Source organism: Sebastes fasciatus, chromosome 3 (assembly GCF_043250625.1).
Source record: "Sebastes fasciatus isolate fSebFas1 chromosome 3, fSebFas1.pri, whole genome shotgun sequence".
Taxonomy (NCBI): domain Eukaryota; kingdom Metazoa; phylum Chordata; class Actinopteri; order Perciformes; family Sebastidae; genus Sebastes; species Sebastes fasciatus.
Window position 1 is genome coordinate 20,192,880 of NC_133797.1, and position 20,823 is coordinate 20,213,702.

General features: G+C 39.8%; 1 protein-coding gene across 3 annotated transcripts in view; it reads right to left on the reverse strand.

The window, feature by feature from the left end:
• Positions 1-20,823, reverse strand: part of fbxw7 (F-box and WD repeat domain containing 7) — a 148,366-nt gene that overhangs the window by 119,063 nt on the left and 8,480 nt on the right. Inside the window, exons 2-3 of one of the 3 annotated variants that reach the window (XM_074629494.1) lie at positions 13,028-13,178; positions 2,951-3,027 (exon numbers count right to left, since the gene is read on the reverse strand). The gene's annotated coding sequence lies outside the window, so the exon portion shown is untranslated. The remainder of the gene's footprint in view (positions 1-2,950; positions 3,028-13,027; positions 13,179-20,823) is intronic. The other 2 variants (XM_074629495.1, XM_074629496.1) reach the window with 2 other exon arrangements.

The window sequence follows — 20,823 nt, forward strand, 5'->3', positions numbered from 1 at the left end:
GCTATCACTTTACCTTTAATTCACCGCCGCGTGCCGAGGATGAATAATTCACTACTTGCACCACACTCGTGGCTTTAAAGGAAGAATCCCCCCTCACAGCAGTGAGCACTGAATACACTATAAACACATTAACTGTATGCCTCTGGCCCCACAACCACACATGCATCAACCTCAAGGTACACAATGATCAACATTTACAACTTGACCTTATGAAAAGGTGCTTGAAAAACACAAGTTTGATATCTTATAGAACAAAGACATTTCATAATTAGACAAACATACAAGGTTTCCAAATATTTAAATGATCCCTACCAATGTCTAAACAAGCAGTATAAAGTAACAAACCAAAAACAGACGCTTCCACAAATGACCAACACACACACACACACACACACACACACACACTTTAGGATGCCTCTGAGCGATTACGCCTCCTGTTTGTTCATAACAACTCCAACAACTTCCACTGAGTCTCGTGTGCAAGTGTGAAAGGTCGGCTTCCTGCCTGAGATTGCCACAATGAAACTCAGGGTGGGGCCTTCCGTACATCCACAACAGTAATCATGTTCTTGTCCTCCTCGATATCTGTGGCATTTTTTTTGGCTGGACCGCAGAGAGCCAGCCCTACAAATGCAAAAGTCTGTCACCGAGTGAGTGAGTGAGTGATGAAGTTACACAATTGGTCGGCCGAGTGTTGGCGTTCCCTCTTTGGCCGTTGCTCTTTCCAAATGAAAAGGCGGGGAACAGTCCGTTAAGCAAATAAGCCCGTCCAGCAGGACGTGTCTGGCTCACGAAACGTGAACCAAGCTGTAAAACGATCTAGTTCTAAACTGAAACGAGATGCACCTGTGGCATAGCCTATTTGTCTCTTAAAATGTTTGCAGAAGTAGATTTTGGAGAATTGTTTAGGCGGAATAACAGAAAGTTTACGAGCAGGCCAACGTGTTGTTTCCTGTTTGAAACAGCAAGCTGAAAACCAGGGACCAATCAACCAAGCTGCATTCAACGATAGGGTACGTCACCACCGTCCTCTAGTGTCCTCGCTGGACCTGGTGGACATGTAGCGCTGGATTTAACATTGCGATCGTCAAACTACAGATACACACCAATCATAGCTGCACTCACAGCACAGAGAGGACCAGTGGGATCACTGGGACACATGCACATAACACAACCCGTTCCCTTCTGTGAAATATGGCCGCTTTGTATCTAATAGAGCAAAAGGGGGACTTGTGAGTCAGTATCAGAAGCCGAGGGGCGTAACAAAGCGTCAAAATATTTGACCACCTGAATGGGCTGCAAACCCTGTGTGCTGTTATTGGCTTGGGGTTACACCCCCACATGGAGCACAAAGGCTGTTTGCAGACGCCAAGAAGCGTCCAGAGTAAAGCTAAATCAGAAGAAAAGAGAAAATACAGGCAGAGGGCTGCAGGGTCTCTGCAGAAACAGACATCACCACACATTTCTAGTGGGGCATAAGAGATGATTGAGAGGGATTATTTTTGTATCAGCCTATACATTGTTTTTTTAGAAAAACAAAAGGTTAAAGGGACTATTTGTAACTTTCAGAAATGCTTGTTAACAGCGACACCTGGTATCCAGGTAATAGGATGTTGCGTGTAGAGTTGAAACAATTGGTCAATCAATTAGACACATGACAGATGATTAATCTGTAACTAACTGGATGATCAATTAATCAATTTGCTTGTTTCTGTTTTATATCACTGGGTTTTGGACTGTTGGTCGGACAAAACGAGCAATTTGAAAACGGCTCTGAGGACTTGTAATGGGCATTCTTTCACTTTTTATTTTTACATTTTGCCGTCTAAATAGATCTGCAGATTATCGATAATGAAAATGAACTGTATTACCTCTATACTACTATTTAAAAAAAAAAATTGTAAGTTGTTCCAAACTAAAAGCATATTTTCTGCTGCGTGTCCCATGATGTAAAACAAGCTGCCAACTTGTGGTTGTGCATTTTGGATTACTTACAAATATAAACTGTGTCATCTTTTACCACATCAGAGTCAAGATGAAAAACAAGTCATCATCACCAGTCCACTCGGTTCTTAAGACATGAAAAACAAGACTGTACAACAGCCTTAGTGCGATACTTATACTAGCATAAAACACTCTGTAGACCCTTGTGGTGTTCCTATTTTTAATATTGTGCTGTAATAATTTAATTGTACATTTTCTGGTCTTCAATGTTCACTTTATCGTATAAATTGCTATCGTTTTGATCCCTTTCTGTGAAGTAAAACCAGCGTTTCCTATACAGTAGGTGGAGAACTTATTTATGGTGGTGGATGCCATGGTGGAGTGGGAATAAAATGTACTTGATAACAGACCCTTACATGAGAAATGTGTTGCTAGGAAACAACTGGGTTGAAGCTTACATCCTATCTGCTGTTGACAACAAACACTAACATGACATAAACTTGAGCCTGTTTATAATGTCTCTCAATGTGTTTGTGAATGTGTGAAACTGTAAAATGGTCTATACATTAGCAAAAAGAGACTTCATCGTCGCCTTTTCAATGTTTGTGTAATATCATGGTTTGTCTTCCAGGTTTTATTTTCTGAAAACAAAGCTTGTGAACAAAATGCTGTTCAGGGGAAGAGAGAGATACATAGTCCACAATCTGAAGAACACAAATATGATTGCAAGGAGCCTTATAAATGGCTGTTATATTTATAGCTTTATATTTTGATCCCAACATCCAAACAAAGCTTCAGATACACTATGATACACCAAGGAGCGATTTAGATGGCTTCTTCATCATCGACAACAACACGTGTACTCTCTGACCCATTCAAAACAACCACAAATCTCACCATTCCTGTGTGTAAACCAATGCGAAAAGCGCTGCATTGAGCACAACTTACATACACACAAAAACTTCCTGACCCCTGAGAAGTTCACACAGCTGTAGTGTTTACTTACAGTTCTCTCTGTCTGTCTTTGTTCAGGACACAATTGGTCTTCTCCGCTCCAGGTCCGACTCTAAGGGTTGATTCTTTCTGTGGACAAAGCGGGAAAACAGAGCTGTCATCCCAGCGATCTCAGAGGTCATCAAAGAGTTAACAGGCCGTGGGGCCGCCTGGAAAACGAGAGGAGAAAGCAGGAGGGCCGGCGCAGTGAGATAAGGATACTGGCATTTCACAGTTTATTCTCCAAAACCCAGACAGAACACGCCAAAAAAACTACAACAGAACAATTTAACAACCTGGCACGACATGCAACACCTGCATCAGTGTGTAACAGTGAGTCACCACCACAGATGCGTCAGTTCTTCCTCTCTCGTCTCATCTGAGGGGAAGTGAACAGAGAGAAGCTGCTGGCAAACCAGAGCACAGCTAACAGCAATAACATGATGGGGCTTCTTTGGAAATTTAAAATCAAACTGAAATCTGATTCTCCTCACTTTTTGTGTAACGAATAGGCCTGTCCTGATCAAGGTGTTTTTTTCACGATCCGAATCACTTCACATTGAATGTGCCGATTCAGAGTCTGATTTGATGCCTTTATTTATCTAAATATTGATTAAAGATATTATCTGACACATTGAAATAACAACTGTACACTCGGCTAATGAAAAACACAATGCATAAAGTAGTAATAAGATGGACCTCAGAAATGGAGGACCAACTTGTTGATTTGTGGCAACAATCTGAGTGTTTAATTAACGTGTCTCCATGACTTCATCCATATTTTTTCTTATTTTTTTCTTGAGTTTTCAGTACAAAGTAGTGCAAAAAAGTTGCTAATTCTTACTGCCTGTTATATGCCATGTTTGTTTACTCAAGTCATGTTTGATTGAAAGAGATTTTGCGAGATCTCAGGTTTTGAGAGTCGGGACTCTTGGTGTTCATGATTGGATCTGTTAGTGTATGGTGTGCTGCTTTGGCCAAATTGTTGCTCACCACACACTATAGGAACAAAACTGTTAAATTTAACATAACATGTTATTATGTGTGGGGTCTCTCACATTTTCAAGATCTGTTAAGATTTGAAAAATATTTTAGTGTGGGTCAGCCGTAATCTTAAATTATTGACATGATATGAATGAAAGTGTAACTGGGACAACGGAACTTCTGAAACTGACGTAACGTGATTCATAAGAGAGAAGACGTATCACTCTGTCAGAGTTGTTGGCACTACAACAACCGAATAAGAGCCCACTGAAAAAAACAGAAAACACTATAATGATCATTTTTCAACAAAAATGTTAATCAAATTCAGGAGTTCAACTTTAAAGTAATAATCTTGAAGATTTGTATTTAAATAAATGTCTGTTAAGTCACTATCAATCGCCGAATGAGGTAACACAATGGTGATTGAGCATATGGCACACTGATGAACGTATTGCAATATTTATATATTTGCAGTATTACGAACTGAGTGTCTGTGGCGACATTCTCAGAAAAAAATGCTGTATTAAGTTACTGCAAATGTAAACCGAACATTTCCTACTGCTGCAGCTTCACATTAAAAACATTTAACTGGCAAAACAGGAGCTGACTTTTATTATGAAGTAGTCACAGGAAATGCAACGCATTTTTTGACAGCAGATCAGTTTGAAATAAGGAGTAATGGAATAAGAAGTAGCAGACACTGAGTTCAGCTGCAGGCGACAGGCTGCACAGCGAGGTAACCAACTATGTTCGCAGACTCATGCCGTGTAAATCAGATCACAGTTGCCCACAGAATGATGGAAAAAAGGCTCTTTATTAAAACGACAATAGTTTGTCTTGCTGCCCCCAGTATTCAGGGACTTGTGGTATTAAACCGCATTTTGCTGTTTCGCCAATTCAACCAGGACTGAAATCAGAGTGCCACTTTAAGCTAAAAACACCTGTCACCTCTGGATAAGATCTGTTTCTGAACATGAATAAGTTAGTTTATAGCAGTAGAGCTACTACAAACCCCCGTCTGTCTGACTGTGATCCTTCTAACCCAATCCATATGTTCATCTGTTGAAATCCTCCACCTTAAATCAACACTGCACAAATAGCCCAATGGTGAATAGCTTATTTCTGCACCCTAGAGTATGATTTGCTGAACGGGGCAAAACAAAGACAAAAGGTGTTTTAATATGAGAAATGGAGCACCTGTGCACAAACATAATTAGACCCACTAGAGTCCCCAGCGGCGCCGAGGAGCTGTCTCGTGTAGAGAGAAGTTGACGTAAACAAAACTGGATATGAACTTTGAGTTCTGGGAAATGAACAGATGCCCAGACATCCAGCTGTTTGACATTCGATAACCGTGAGACAGAAAGATGGTCGACAGAATGAAAAGCCTCACAATTCGTGATTCTTATATCGGTTGTTATTTGCAAATAAGGGCAGAATTGAAGTAAAAAAACGCACAAAAGTAAAGCTTTGAGGGCAAAATCTGCTTTATATGTTGCCATGTGGCAATATTCAAGATGAATAGGAAAATTATTACTCAGCCAGAGTCCCTTTGGCTGAAGAGAAAAGTACTAACAAGTATACACATATTTATCATATACCTCTCCTTAATATGGACACAAAGGTCTGCCACTTCTGTGTCGCCTACTCTGCAAGCTGTTAGCCAACCCCCCTGTTCCGATAACAAAACAAGCCACCTTTTAACTTCTATATTAGGTGGATAACCCAGAGCTTTCTAGGAAAAGTCCTGAATGTTTCCCGGAGGTCTTTGAGTGAGGCAAGAACACCGGTTATGGATGCCTGCGACTTCAGTCTGGGTCGGCTGTGTCTGGATGTGCCAAAAAAATGGAGGAATGCAACTACCGTGTTTCCTGGCCTCGGTTCAGTTTGAGTAACTCTGGTCAAAATATGACAGGAGCACTAAGTTATGCAACCGTCTTCAGGGAACAATATCATTGCTCTCATCCAGGATTTGTCGTGGAAAGAACAGGACAAGCTGGAAGTATCTCAACTTGTATTTTATGTGTGCATTAACTTATAGGACACTGAAGTAGTATTTAACCTAATGGACAAACTTTCCTCTTCATTCTTTTACATAATTAAAATGCAGAATGTTATTATTACAAAACAAATTAGCAAGCAGCATCGCAAATAACAAAAGTTACATCACAAAAATAACTTGGAGATGCTACAAAATACTGTGAAAAACACAAGCATAAAGGCTCTCTTCAGAAAAGTTGTCCATTTCTTTTGGAAACTTTGGCTGAATTTTACGCACATGTGATTGAAATATGACTAACATGGAAAAGAAAAAGATAACATTTGAGACTTCAACAACACTTCGATGAAATATGGTCCTGTATTTGTAGAAGGCTTTATTGTTTTGACTTGGTCATAAAATATTTTGAAGGGTGTGGAATGAGATCATTCCTCCACAATGAACATCCTGTTAACTAGGTGTGGGAATCACCAGAGGCCCTACGATACAATATTATCATGCTACTTAAGTCACAATGTGATCTTATTGACATTTAAAACCTTTTGTGAAATGCTGAATATTGCGATAAGATATATTGTGATATATTACCTTTTTTTTTCAAATGCAAATTATTCAATTTGTCAACATATGTTTTATCCACTAAGATACAGTTTGCACTCCGTTCATCTCAGAGTTTTCATTCACATATCTTGAGGTCAAATTTAGCATAACGGTGGAGCGCTATTTAGCGTTCTTCCCGACAAGCTAACATGACAGAGTACCAATGGATTCATTAGGTTTTCTAGTTTCATATGATACCAGCATCTTCAATCTAGCTTTAAGACTGAGCCCGCTACAACCTCTGAAAGACAGAATAGCGGCCAGGCCTGTCGTTGGATTGTTAAGAGGTTAATAGTTTACATTAGGGCTGCACGTTATGAGGAAAATATGCGATATGCAATAATGTTGAATATCGCAATAAGGATATTAATTGCAATAAATAAACCAATCATATTTTTGAGTGGCTAATCCAATTTTAGCTGCAACTGTTTCCACTGTAATCTTTATATACCAAACATATTGTATAGTTTATTGTAGACTATAAACTTTTATTCCAACATGGTCAGACAAAGCCTGAAAGGTGTTAGAAGAATGTCTTTAATTCCTGTTGCAGGTGTGAACTTCGAGTCAAGTCTGGTTGACATGTTCGAGCAGTGCTGTGAGTCTCTTCCAGATTAATAATAAAACAGGCCTCGTCTAGTCACATTAGACCCGTGCTTATAAGACGTGGCTCATTCTGTATTTTGTCAGCGTTCAGTTTGAGTTCCAAGCTCTGTGGTCCACATGAGAGCTTGGTTCAGGATATTTTTCCTCGGTGAATGAGAAACACAGTCTCAACATGAGGATGCCAAGAGGGGAAAATATGCAGGCAGGGATGATGTATGGGGGGAAAGCAAAAAGGGAAGGGGCTCTAGAGCCACAGGTGAATCTTCAAATTAGCAGCTGTCACTTAGCTTATTGCACAGTATGAACTTCGTTCATGTGGCAACTAATGATTTCCTTTATGCTGAGGTGGGTCCAGCTTTACTACAGTCGGGGAACTGTCTGGAGCAGCTGCGAACTAGCCAACAGTACAGAGAGAATGATAGACACTTCATAAATCACTGCAGGAATGCAGCCTCATTTCCTCTCCGACCCCACCTTCTCAACAGCTCCTTCCTCCCAATTCTAGGAGCTTTCTACACCAAGCGCCTGAGACCTGACCATCGCAATCATGACACAATTTGCAGCTGTGTCTCAGTGGTTGAAAGAAAAAAGAAAAAAAGATTTCCCTGCAGCAAACTACCTCACATTTCAGTGATGCAGAGCCAGAGTTTCAAAGCAAAAGAGACACTAATGAAAGGAGGCAGAATTAATGAAAGAGTAAGATCATACATGTTGGGGTCGGGCTGTTGATTCAGAGTTGATTAATGTCATTAAAGCAAAGAAAAATCATTTCAAGCTTTTAAAGACACTGTTTTCATCCTTTAAAGTTTCCATTACAAGTTTGAGAGGCGGGCTCAGTGCAGATGTTTAAACTTTAAAGAGCTTGTTTTTCCTCTGTACTGTTCCGATACTGCTCTGCAAAGTTTCATAACAATTTCCAACAGACCAGACCAGGTCGATATGCTCCCTAAATATGTTTATTACATATTGCAATTCAGAAGATACCAGGGCTGTGCGATTAATCAAATTTCAATAACGATTTGGCTTCCAACGATGATAAAAACAAGATAATCGACATAACTCGATTATGGTGCTGCATTCGATATCGCAATGACGCTCTCATTTTGTCTTTGGTTATAAATCCAGCGCACCCCTTTCCTTTAAAGCGGTGTGCTTTTGCCTCGATTGCCGGGTCAGGGGCGGCAGCTCGGTGTAGGAGGATCCACTCGTGGAAACTTTACGTATTTCCTCTGTCGTGGTGCGCCGCGACCAGCTCTAGGTCGGCTTGGAAAGGCCCAGGGTGAAGGTAGTTCTTTACAGCATCCCTCGCCTGGACCTCGCTGCTTAGTGCTCGCTGTGGGCATACTGTCCTCAGTAGGGCGATGTCGGCAAATCCACCCACGGAAACACGGACCCCCTCTCGTGCCATGCTTTCTGGGGGCGACTTTTTTTGGAGTCATCACCATTCATATCTATAAAACTAAAGTATTAATGTTTAAATTGTTTACTAGAGGACAAAGTTCTTCATAGATCTATCCTCTTAATTTTGCTCTCACCAGATTGATGTATTTAACTCTAAAATGTAGGCTACAAAATGTTCTTTCTAAATGCATGATGAGTCAATGAGTAATCGTGTTAAATAATCATGATCTCAATATTAACCAAATTAATCAGGATTATGATTTTTGTCATAATCGAGCAGCCCTATAAGATACAGTAGGCCATCATGTGTTTTTTATCTTTAGTAGCACAAAATTTGATTTGATAGTTTGTCTCGTTGTTAATGTGCATCACATCAACACTCAGTCTGCAGATGTGACGTAACCAAATGTTCCAACAAATTGGAGAGAAAAGCACTGATCCTAGTGAAGCCTGAAAAGTCTGCTTTTTCTGTATGAATATATAAATGTACTTTGGTAATTTTCACAGCACATCGAACTGAATGCGAAGTTGTAATTACTTCAAATGCTATTACAGTGAAAGCTAGATTATTGTAAACTGGGTTCCAATAGCTACAAATAATGTGCCATGATTACGAGTAATTGGCACGTAAATATCGCATTTAGCGAGATAAATAGCAGGTCTAAAAAAATTATTATTCAGACTTTTTATATCCTATAATTAAAGGATGAATGATCAATTTGCATGACACAGAGAGGGACACACACCAACATGTGTCTACTGCCAGAGAATAAACAAAACAAAGACGTACATAACGTGAATATCTTCAAAGGCGAGTAATCTATTGTTCAGCGTGTGATATCATCTTTTTCCTTTCCTGTTATGTTAATATTTAAGTGGAGCTTATTATCAGAGGTTTCAATGAACTTAACATACTTTCTTTCACAATTCTCATTTTTCTCTACATGACATCCGGAGGTACTTTTCATATTAAATATTGATGGTACATTTGGAAAGATTTATCTGGCTGCTTATTACATGGAAGACACGCTTGTATAATAGTCTTTTTTTCACTAGAGAGAGTCAGTGCCACAGAAATCCACAGGCGAACAAAGATGTTCTTAGAGAGCAGATTAAGAGGTGTTTCATCCCAGAGGAAATCATGAGGAACCTGAGCAGCACCGCGCTGCTGCCATGGAAACACCGATAAGCCAACAGATGCCATGACTTTGAGCATTACCAAAATACTTTAGAGCTCAAAACACAGAGCTGCCAACCAAAATGTCCATCTATTATATTTTTCTTTTAGCTCAAATCCACTGATCAAATTTAGCAAAAAAAGGATATTACCATTTATATCACATCACTGACAGAAGTAAAATGATTGCAAAATAATTTGTGTCATATTTTAAGCAAGATTTGTAAAAGTAGCGTCACACTCATTATTACATGTATTTAGTGTTTATACAGCTTGGCCCAAATGTGTTAAATTATGATTTACAAAATCAAAGAGGAAAAATGAATAGCTCTTGAATCAAACTGCCAAACACAAGGTCATGAATCAAACTCTGAATTATTGGAAGCAAACAATTCACACCGCTAGCTGTCTGGAGTATTTGATCTTCAAAATTGCTATGTGATCATTCACAGAGGCATGCAGAGGGCGAGACAATCACTGATCGAATAAAATACATAAGTGTTTATAAAAAGGTAATGGACACTGTAGAGGAATATTTAAATATTTTAGAAAAGCAATTGTTACATTTCAATTTAAGAAAAGGAACTAATTTATGATCTGATCGAATCAATTAATTAAGTCAGATCTGTGACCCAAATGTAAACCAAAAAAGTACCCACACAACATTTAACATATATAACATATGCCAAATATCTAGGTAAATACATTAGGGTTAAATTGACAGACTGATTGTATACAATTTTAGATTTTTATTAAAAAAGATAAATATAACACGGCTATAAACAACACAAAACTACATGTGTGCTCATTCTTACAAGCATACATTTCCTTTGTTTTGTGGAAATGAACTAATCGCTGCTCACACTTCACATTGCTAATCTGCTACTCTGCTGCTTCAACACTCCACACGGACCAACTACAGCAACCTCACGGGGTCAAACTCGGACTCAACACTAGGTGGAGACGTCCCGTACCAGGAGAGGACGGCACAATAGTGTTAGCTCATTAAAGACGATGTTATGTTAAATAAAACGGTTTAATTATTGTTAATGTTTGCTGCCGTCATTCTGCTGTTCTCTGCTTCTAGCCACGAAAAGAAAAGTTGTTGTTGTCATTAAGCATGTGAAGTCAAATAGATTGTGGCGTTAATGGTAATTCTCATTATGTGTTAGCATCGAGCTAACGAGCTGAGCGCTAGTTATTTGCCACATGGTTGTAGCGGTTATGCTAGCTATGTTTGGAGTTATTTTAGTATTACGCTGCCAAGCTAAAGAACAACGTTCAAGGAAGGCGGAATAAAGATAACAAAACCTGTAATGTATTATATTCAACCAGAGCAAATGAGATGAGTGACAACAATACAGAACTGTGATGGTACGTGTCCACAGGCTCCGTGCTTTCCACGCTCTCCATTCATTGTCTATGTAAGCAGCCGCGCAATGTATTCTGGTAGCGTGGCATCGCGATTGGAGAGACTAGGCGTCACGACGCCCGCTCCTTATTTGCATGAAGTTGAGGGCTCCGCTACTTTATGCAAATCACGGGCGTCCGACGCGACTCGCCGCCTCTCGAAACTCCCGATAATCTTTTAAAATAAACGTTGTCGATCCAAAATAAAGACTGATTCAGCAACTGCATGGCTTATTTCTCGCCTCAAATGTTTTCAGAAACACATTTCGGTGAACTATTTTCGTGAAATAAGAGAAGAAAGTTTCCAAACGAGCCTCCATACTGGTTCCGGTTTGAAAGCTGGGAGCAGCAGCCAACGGCGGGAAAGCGTTCGTCCAATCAGGAGCCGAGTGCCTTGTTTCTAAGGACAGCCCACCAAGCGTCCAATGTTGGGAAGCGTCGCGTCCCCTCGCGATAAAAAACGCCCCTGTGGACACGTACCATAAGTGAGTCAGAGGAGGCAAGGCTACGCTGCAGCGGTATGTGTGTGTGTGTGTGTGTGTGTGTCAACTCGCTGTCGGAGAGAAGAGAAAGCAGAAAGGGCAGCTGGTACCCATGTATCGATACTGAGGAAAATGAGTATTGAAACCGTTTCAAATATTCAGTATTAGATATGTATCGAAAATTATATATATTTGATAACACTAAAATATATATAATTATTAAAAGTGTTCAAACCTTATGGTAAAACTTATATTTTAACATATAGGCCATATGTTAAAAAGTTAATACACCTGGGCATCCGACTGAACAACATAGGTATGTATGGATGTCATTTTCACAGAAATAAATAAGACTCCTTCTATGCGATAGGCCATAATAGAGGAGGGCGATATATCATATATACTCAATGTATTGTGGCTTGTTCTACGTGGGATGTAGTAAATGACTATATCGCGAACATCGAGTACAAATACTAATTGTCATGTAATTTTTTTAAGCCACTGGAATGAGACCTGCTTTGTCGTTTTTGCTTCTCCCACTCAAAGAAACACTCCTGGGTGAGTGTGTATGAACGTGGATGTGCGTACGGGGCATGTGTTTTTCTATCTGGAGGGAAGCAAGGAACAGGGAAAGAGCCTGGAGAGAGCGAAAGAAGTGAAGCGGCAAAGCGAGTTTATACGTGTTGAGGTCGGAAAAGGTGATGGAAGATGTCAGCCTCCACTTCATAAAAGAGGGTCAAACTAGCCCCCACACTGTTTTGTGGTACGTGTAATATACTAGGTATAACGGTAAGAGCGTGTAAGAACTGGCTTAAAAGAAAAAGTGATCTTCCAGTGAACGTGTAAGTCAGTCAGTCAGACTGTCAATAATAACTAAAGAAATAAAACAAAAGGAATAAATATTAAATAACAAATGAATGACAATTAAAAAAACTCCAACCTGCAAACTGTATTTTGGACAAACTTCATCAGAATACATTTCCAAAGATAGTATGACAGTACACCACCTCAGAGTGTTCAGATTAGTTCGATAGAATGATCCCGCTGGTATGATCATGCGCATCAAGGGGTTGAATTGAACAGCTATGTTATTTAAGAGAAATTGTGAAAATATTGAGATATAATTTGTATATCGCGATATAGCGTATAAATAGAGATATTATTTATAAGCCATATCGCCCAGCCCTAGGCCATAATAGTCCTACTAACAAAATACCAACAGGTTACTGGTTCCTTTCATGTTCTCAACTTCTACGAGTCGAGTGCACACAATTGCTACGAGGCGACAATGTAATTCAAGTGTACATTGAAGCCCGGGGCTCAACAGAACAAGAGCCAGAGAGCTACCAGAGGAATGAAAACACTAGGAACAGCAGCAAAGAAACACGAGTAGCAGGACCTGTTTCCCACAAGACACAGGAGGGGCCTAACCTGTCTGTGGAGGGACTGCGTAGGGGCTCTGGAAACGCTTGCTGGTGCTTTGGGGTACAGCGTGTTATCTGCAGCACCGCAGACCTTCCCCCTTTGAAGTAATGCTGAGCCACCGACTGAGCCAGGAGCAGTGAAGGTGGAAGGTGGGAGGCTAGAGAAAATGTAGAGAAAGCAATACAAATGTGAGAAACAACTGTGGGTTACAAAAGACATAGCAACAGCAGAGAAATATACACCTGTTAACTTTAATCTTGCAATGTCAAAAAATGAACCCCAGAGATCGTTTAAAGCAACTTTGTTTGAAGCAGCACTAAAACTCTTCCTCTATTTCCTACGTCTTGTTTAGGGAGGCCATCTTTCCTTTTAGGGAGTAATGAAGAAAGCATATGCTGGCCATGTGTTTGAGAGCGATAGGCTGCTTCGGGAGGGGATGTACAATCAGATGGCAAAAGTGAGGAAAGTGAATTGACAGACTGTTTTGCCCGCTCCTTCTGTTCACTGCAACTCTCCCTCAAGGATTATCCTCTCTAATAGACTTAAAGGCACTTTAACTGAGCCGCCAGCTGCCTGCGTCCCCAACGGAAAGCCACCCAGGTCAAGTCTGAGGGAGGATATCCTACCATGACAATACAACACATTCCTCTAGTGCCTTTACTTCTTCTTTATGACACCAAAAGAATCTGTTATTGAACTTTGATCCAAAGAGGAACAGGGTAAAAGGCAATTTACAGAATAAAGATTATAAATCAACTTAAAACAAATGTAGGTATCACAACAGTGTTTATATCGAGCGGTCGTGAGTTTTAGGTGTATTCATGTCTACTTAAAGCTGTCAATTTGGGATCAATTCACACAAGATGCATTTTAGAGCTACAGTAAGCGAGGCCCAACCTACTTTAATTTGGATAAACAGTAAATAATTCATCCAGAAGAAAGGGAATGTGGGCCAGAGATCTGTGATCTACATAACTTCAAACTGAGACGATTTCTAGGCAGTTTCTATGTTGGCAAACCGCACCATGAAACTGATTCCACAAACAGACTAAATACAGTGTTTCAGACTTAACTGACACAAAAGGTTAGGTTGGGTTTGGCAAAATTCTACCATAAGGGAGAAATTATTATTTTCCCTAACAGTGAAACCTCCCATTTAACCCCAATTTGGAAACAGTATAAAGGACAGACAAAGAGTGTGCCAACTGTGTGGCAGAGAAAAGACAAGGACAGGGTGCTGCAGTGACCTTGGCTTTTGAGTTGATTAAACTGAATTTGGAAATGAATAATTAGGTCAGTGGTTCTTTGTCCTGCTTCACAGAGTACAGTCACTTGCTGCTTTTCCTTCAAAACATCTAATCATGGACTAATTTAGACAAATAACCTGGCTTCTTTATATCACCATTGATTTACCTCTGTATTATTAGTGGGGTTCTCTTTCCTGACTCCTGTTGAGCTGATGAAATGCCAGCTAATTACTGATTTGTAGCTATTCAACATATGACTTTATAATGTCAGGTAGGGGACACTATAATATTCAATTATCAAGGGATCATGATTGTAAAAGCAAAGCGCTTTGTTGTTGTTTTTTATGACGGCACTCAACTTTTTTTTTTTTCCTCCTATTTTAAGCATTCAGAGAAATTCTGTGAGTTTGAACTGACTGTGTTGAACAAATGCAGTAGAAACAAAGAGGACTCTCTGCTTGATCCAGCAATCTTTTGACTTGCTTTTCTCTAAGCTTCTGGTCTAAATTGCCCTTATATAATCAGTGTTAACAGCAGGTGAATGAGAGCACTCTAGTGTTCACATAATGTCCGGTTCTTTATTTGTGCATATAATACAATAAAACAAAAGAGAAGAGATGAGATATACAATAACATAAATAAATGCACAGATGGGCTGCAAAAAAAAACCCTGAGGGCTTGTTAATGGAATCCACCTAACATTGAAATTAAAGACAGCTGCATATGTTTGATTTTCAGCATGTATGTAGTAGTCAGAGATGTCCTGAAGTCACATATATCAGTCATTGTCAGGTATTATGTATTATTTCCTGCAACACAAAAATCAAAGAATAACATTATTTCCCTTACAAATGAGGGGTATTTTCTTTTTAATCTATAAGGGACAAATAATGTTTTATACTTCAGGGGAATATAATCCAATCAATCTTATTTCCATATATGTATTTTTTATATACAGTTACTTTTGTTGTTACCTAATTTTGAAAACCGTACGCAGTCGCACGTGTCTACGTCCGCTAACCTCGCCAAGTCCGTTGCTAGCTCTCCCGTCAGCTCCGTTCTCTTTATACATCCATGGTCAGCTCCATCAGGACCGTTTGAATGCGTTTAACAAAAAATGTCAGTATATGGGTGCGCTACAGTTGCAGTGTCGGCCGATTTGACCACAGAGATGAGAGTGACGGCTGGCTTGGCAGCACGTTACTATGATACAATAACGTCTCCTGTCCATAACAGAGTTAGCATGCAGCTTTAGCCATCATGTCCAGTTCTGCTTTTCCTATCAATGTGTGAAACCCAAAGTGTTTCCATACTTTACTGTATGTGTAGTGTTTACCACTTTGGATTTAAAATGTGAGGGTGCAGGTCGTATTCACGTGGACCCTCCGCAGTCTTCTGCTTTTTCATTTTGACTCGCTGCGGTTTGTTTTGGTTGATGGATATGGAACGAATATGATGTCAAGGGAGCAATTTGGGGTTAAGTGTCTTGCTCAAGGACACATCGATATGTGACCTGGGGCAGCCGGGGATCGAACCACCGACCTTCCGATTGGTGGACGACCTGCTCTACCCTCTGAGCCACAGCCGCCCCAAACAAACATAAATATCTTTAAAATATTTCAAAGAGAGAAAAGAATACTATTTCCAAACAAGAAATGCTGCTGTGGAAACTAATCGAATCACACATACAATCAACAGTTAAGAAGCTGTATAAAACAGCAAAGTGTGTTACCAAAAAGTACCGTAACACCAACATAAACTCAGGTTTCAGTTAACTTGTAAAGGTTTGCTTGTAAGAAGTCTTCCCGGCTCCTCTTGGACTACGAGACAGTGGCAAACCTCTGACCAGGCGTGTAAAAGAAGCCTCCATTCACAAAGACAGCCGTTTCCATGCCAACAGGACCTCTGCTGGGAGAGGCCTCCTTTAAAATGGTTTTCATCCTGCACCTCTGCTGCAGTCTCAGAGAAGGACTGGTGGGCAATAGAGAGGGAACGAGTTGTGGGTGGCAGTGAAGAGATGCAATCGTGTTAAGGCGAGATGGAAAAGGTCTGAGCTGAAAGCCACAGAGCCTCCGATAGGAAATCACACCAACGGCGGCAGATGGATCTGTGTGTTAGGGAGCTACTTATACCCGTTTCACACCAACATTAGTGACGTGGTAAAAACCCATGTCTGCCATCAGTTTGAATGCATTAGGGCTGCATCTAATAGCTATTTTCAATACTAATTAAACTACTAATTAGTATTCTGAGAGTTTACATGACAAAATATATCATGAGACAAAAGAAAGTAGTCAACCATCAGAGATTTTACTGCACCATTATAACTATATATAGACACTATAAAATATTTGGCTGTACTACACCATTGAATAACTGTTGTAAATCAATGAGTAGAACTGCTAGAGGTAATATTGCGGGAGCTATAATCAATATTTTTCTCAATAGTGTATCAAATAACAAATGTGAAAGAGATCACTCATAGTCATGAACCCACAGAGAATTATCAAACCTGCAGCTCCCCTCGACTTTACTGAGCGTTATACGAGTTTCAGCTCCTGTTCGGCTGCAACTTTACTTTTTTGATTCACTCTCACCATTCTCTGTGTTGTTTTTTCCCATCACTGGCAGCTATACCTGCTCCGCACCAAACAGTAGACAGAAACAGTAAGCACCTAGCTGGTGAACATAGTGGAGCATTTAGCAGCTAAAGAGCCAGATATTTCCCTCAAAGTCTGTAGAGGCCAGGAGTGAATTTTGGACTTACATTCATCAGACGAACAGAAACAGGACTCCAAATGAAAGATAATGTTGCTCCGTAACTGCTGTGTAAATATGTGTAAATAAACAATGTGTAAATAAACAAATACTTGCCAATACGTTTAACATATCAACTTAAAAGGTGATATGTCCATGTTGTGTTCACAACTTGCTGCCCTCAAGTGGCCCAAAAATTAGTTAATGCAGGTCTAAAGTGACAAGGTACATTGATTTGTCAAATATTGAATTCAGTTTTTTTAACTAAATGTTTAGTTATTATATCTATAAAATGATTCTCATTTAAATTTGAAGAAAATGTACTATATTTCAATAGATACTGATGTATTGTATCATGATACGGGCTGTCAAAGTAAACGCGATAATAACATGTTAACACAAATTTGTTTTAACGCCACTAATTTCTTTAACGTATTAACGCAACTTGCGATTATAAGTTGTAGCAGGCTCATTTTTAAAGTTAGAGTGAAGTTACTGGCATGATATGAAACTACAAAAATTAAAGAATCCATTGGTATCAACCAATAACGCTTCAAATTTACAGTCAATTTTGGCGAGGAAAAACTGGCTTGGCCATTTTTAAAAGGGTCCTTTGACCTCTGACCTCAAGATATGTGAATGAAAATGGGTTCTATGGGTACCCACGAGTCTCCCCTTTACAGACATGCCCACTTTATGATAATCACATGCAGTTCTAGGGCAAGTCAACACACTGACACACTGACAGCTGTTGTTGCCTGTTGGGCTTGAGTTTGCCATGTTATGATTTGAGCATATTTTTATGCTAAATGCAGTACCTGTGAGGGTTTCTGGACAATATTTGTCATTATTATGTGTCGTTAATTGATTTACAATAACAAATATATACATACATTTGTATAAAGCAGCATATTTGCCCACTCCCATGTTGATAAGAGTATTAAATACTTGACAAATCTCCCTTTACGGTACATTTTGAAAAGATCAAAAATGTGTGATTAATTACGATTGACTATGGACAATCATGCAACTAACTGCGATTAAATATTATAATCGTTTGACAGCCCTAATCATGATACAAAATTAGATACAGAATATATACAACTAGAGGGGCACTCTGAGGGCGCAGGCCTCCGCCAAGATAATAATGTGTATACTAACCGCCATCACAATTGATTATTTAAAAACTGATTACTAATTTAGTCTTTAAAATGTGGGAGTGTACAGATAAATCAATGCCTCAGAGATACGAATCTATCGATTCAAAACCACAAATTTGAACCATTTTCATGGAGAAATGTGTCTAAAAACACAGCTGGAAGGTCTGCTCTTTATGAGAACACTGTCTCATTACATGTTCCTGTAGACATGAATGAAAAGATACTGGAACTGTTAAAAATGTGCTTGTTCAGCACCAAGAAACAAAGAAGGTGTCTCTCCTATAAGGATAAAGAGAGACTCTCCTCCATTCTCCTATCTGTATTTTAACTAATCTTTTAGAGCCTACAAGAAGATAGTCACAGGACAATTTTAAACTATAATACATCCACTATTGACTTGTTATGTCCCAATCTGCGACTTCCTCTTGTCCCCGCACTATGTCACACAGCGTTCACAGTATAGCCCACATCAAAGCAATATGCCTGGGAGATTCCTCTCTGTGTTCATTAACCAACTCAAAGCTACATGGCACAGCACTGAATTATTAACGTGCTCCTTGTGCCTCACAGATACAGAGCAGAGGGCCATTCACAACTGCAGAACACACCCACGCTCCGCTCGGCTGTCTGTAAATCTCTAGTTAACCCTGAAAACTCGTTAAGGAAGCACAGACCAGAAGACACCACATCACATGATTGATGAAAGCAGTATTGACAGAGAAATTGGATGATAAAATATGCAATAAAACAAACAAAAAAAATTCATAATTTAAAGATTTGTGGGCGTGAGAAGAGCATAGAATATGAGTGCAGGATAACAGCAGGGCATGGGAAGAGAATAAATGATAAGTTTCAGGTTAATTATCACAGGAAAACCTGAGAGGCAACTGTAAGGCAGGTGCTACGCTTCAGCAGCAGCGCCCTCAGTCGGGACGGCGTTATCCGCTGTAACCGCCATATGAGCGCAGAGCGCAGGCCGTGAGCTTTCGTGGGGCCGGCCCAGTGATGTAAACATAACGTTAGCACAGGGAAGGTCAGATTACAACGAACTCATTGAGAAATTTAAGTTCTATATAGTGCCCTCAAAAATTCCCATAATAGAACTAAGTAAGGGATAATGTACAGCAAGCCAGTCATCGTTGTGAGATCCCGACAGGGCGATGCAGCACCCGGCATGGACCCCAACACGAAACGGTATATGCATCGCCCTGAAGGGGTTTATTGCACAACAATGACCTGCTAGCTGTACATTATCCCACTTGTTACACGGCTACTTACTTAAGAAATCAATAATTTGACACAAAAATGGTGCGCCAGAGTCCAACATCAGAACTGCGTCCATAGCAACGGTCTGTTATACATAGCAACAGTCTGCTATAAAGAAATAACAGACCGTAGATCGCTGTGATTGACCAATCAGAATTGAGTATTCAACAAAGCCGTGTAATGAAAAAGTAGTAGTAGTTAGGACTCTAAACCAGTCAGTGATGCCACCAAATGATGACGATTAATAAGCATCCAAAATCTTAATTTACAGCTCACTACCAAGTAAATTACTGAATGTTATAGTAGTGTTAGTTGAGTACTGAAGGTGTGAACAAAGAAGTCATTTTGGACACAGCGATCAGGAGTTCCTTCAATGAATAGAAAAGGCTTAAGGTGTGTGTTATAATATCCAAACATTTGACCTACTTACAGCGTAACCTTTATTTCCGCCCTCCTTGATGTTGTTGTCTGTTGTCTCAAATGTCCTACTTAATGGGCTTTTCCCTCAACAACCCCAGGATTGTCTGAATTAATTCAATTAGATGAAAAGAAAAAAGTGGTACATGTTTAACAAGACTGACTCAAATAACACTTCCAACTTTCAGCCTCTAAATTCAAACTATGCAGCTAAAACATTCCTTTACCACTTGAAAATCTAACTGCCTTTTTTTTAACCCCACACAGTAACACTGGCTTGTACTTATTTCTCTCCAGCCTCTCTATCTGGAAGTCCACAAATTCATCTTGACCGGTAGACATAACTTGTGCCCTCAATCCCTTCCCCTCTGTCCTCTCTGGACTGTGGATGCTCATCCAACTACCATCATCAATTCCCCCAATGCAGCGGATGTCATGAATCACTCATTATCCAAATGTCCCTTTCGCTAAACAGTGTTTTGGGTCCCAAAAGGCCAGGAAGCCAATTATAAATCAGACTGCACTCAGACGCTCCTCTCTTAAGTCCTCATCCTCCTGGTTCTGTCCACTTCCTCCAAGACCCTCAGCCAGATAATCCTTGCCATCCTTATTGACTTGGGGGTATTCTCAATGTATGGCAGGAAATTAAAACGTCTTCACTGCCTCTTCTGACTCTTTTATGAGGACTTTTTTTACATCCAAACTGTAGTTGCTGCTCCTTATTAAAGAGCTCCCCTCCTACTATAAGCGTGTGCTCCAGATCTCATCGTTCCAGATCCTGCCAAAGTTTTCCTGGTTTGTCTCCTAAAAACTGGATGCCACTGAACCGTTATTACGCAGTCCATTTACATGAAAACTACTTTACATAGCAAAATAATGGTAGTAATTTGAATAAAACAAACAGAGTGTACAATATTGGGAAAAGGGTAAAGTTCTTGCCCTGGCCCGCCAGCAA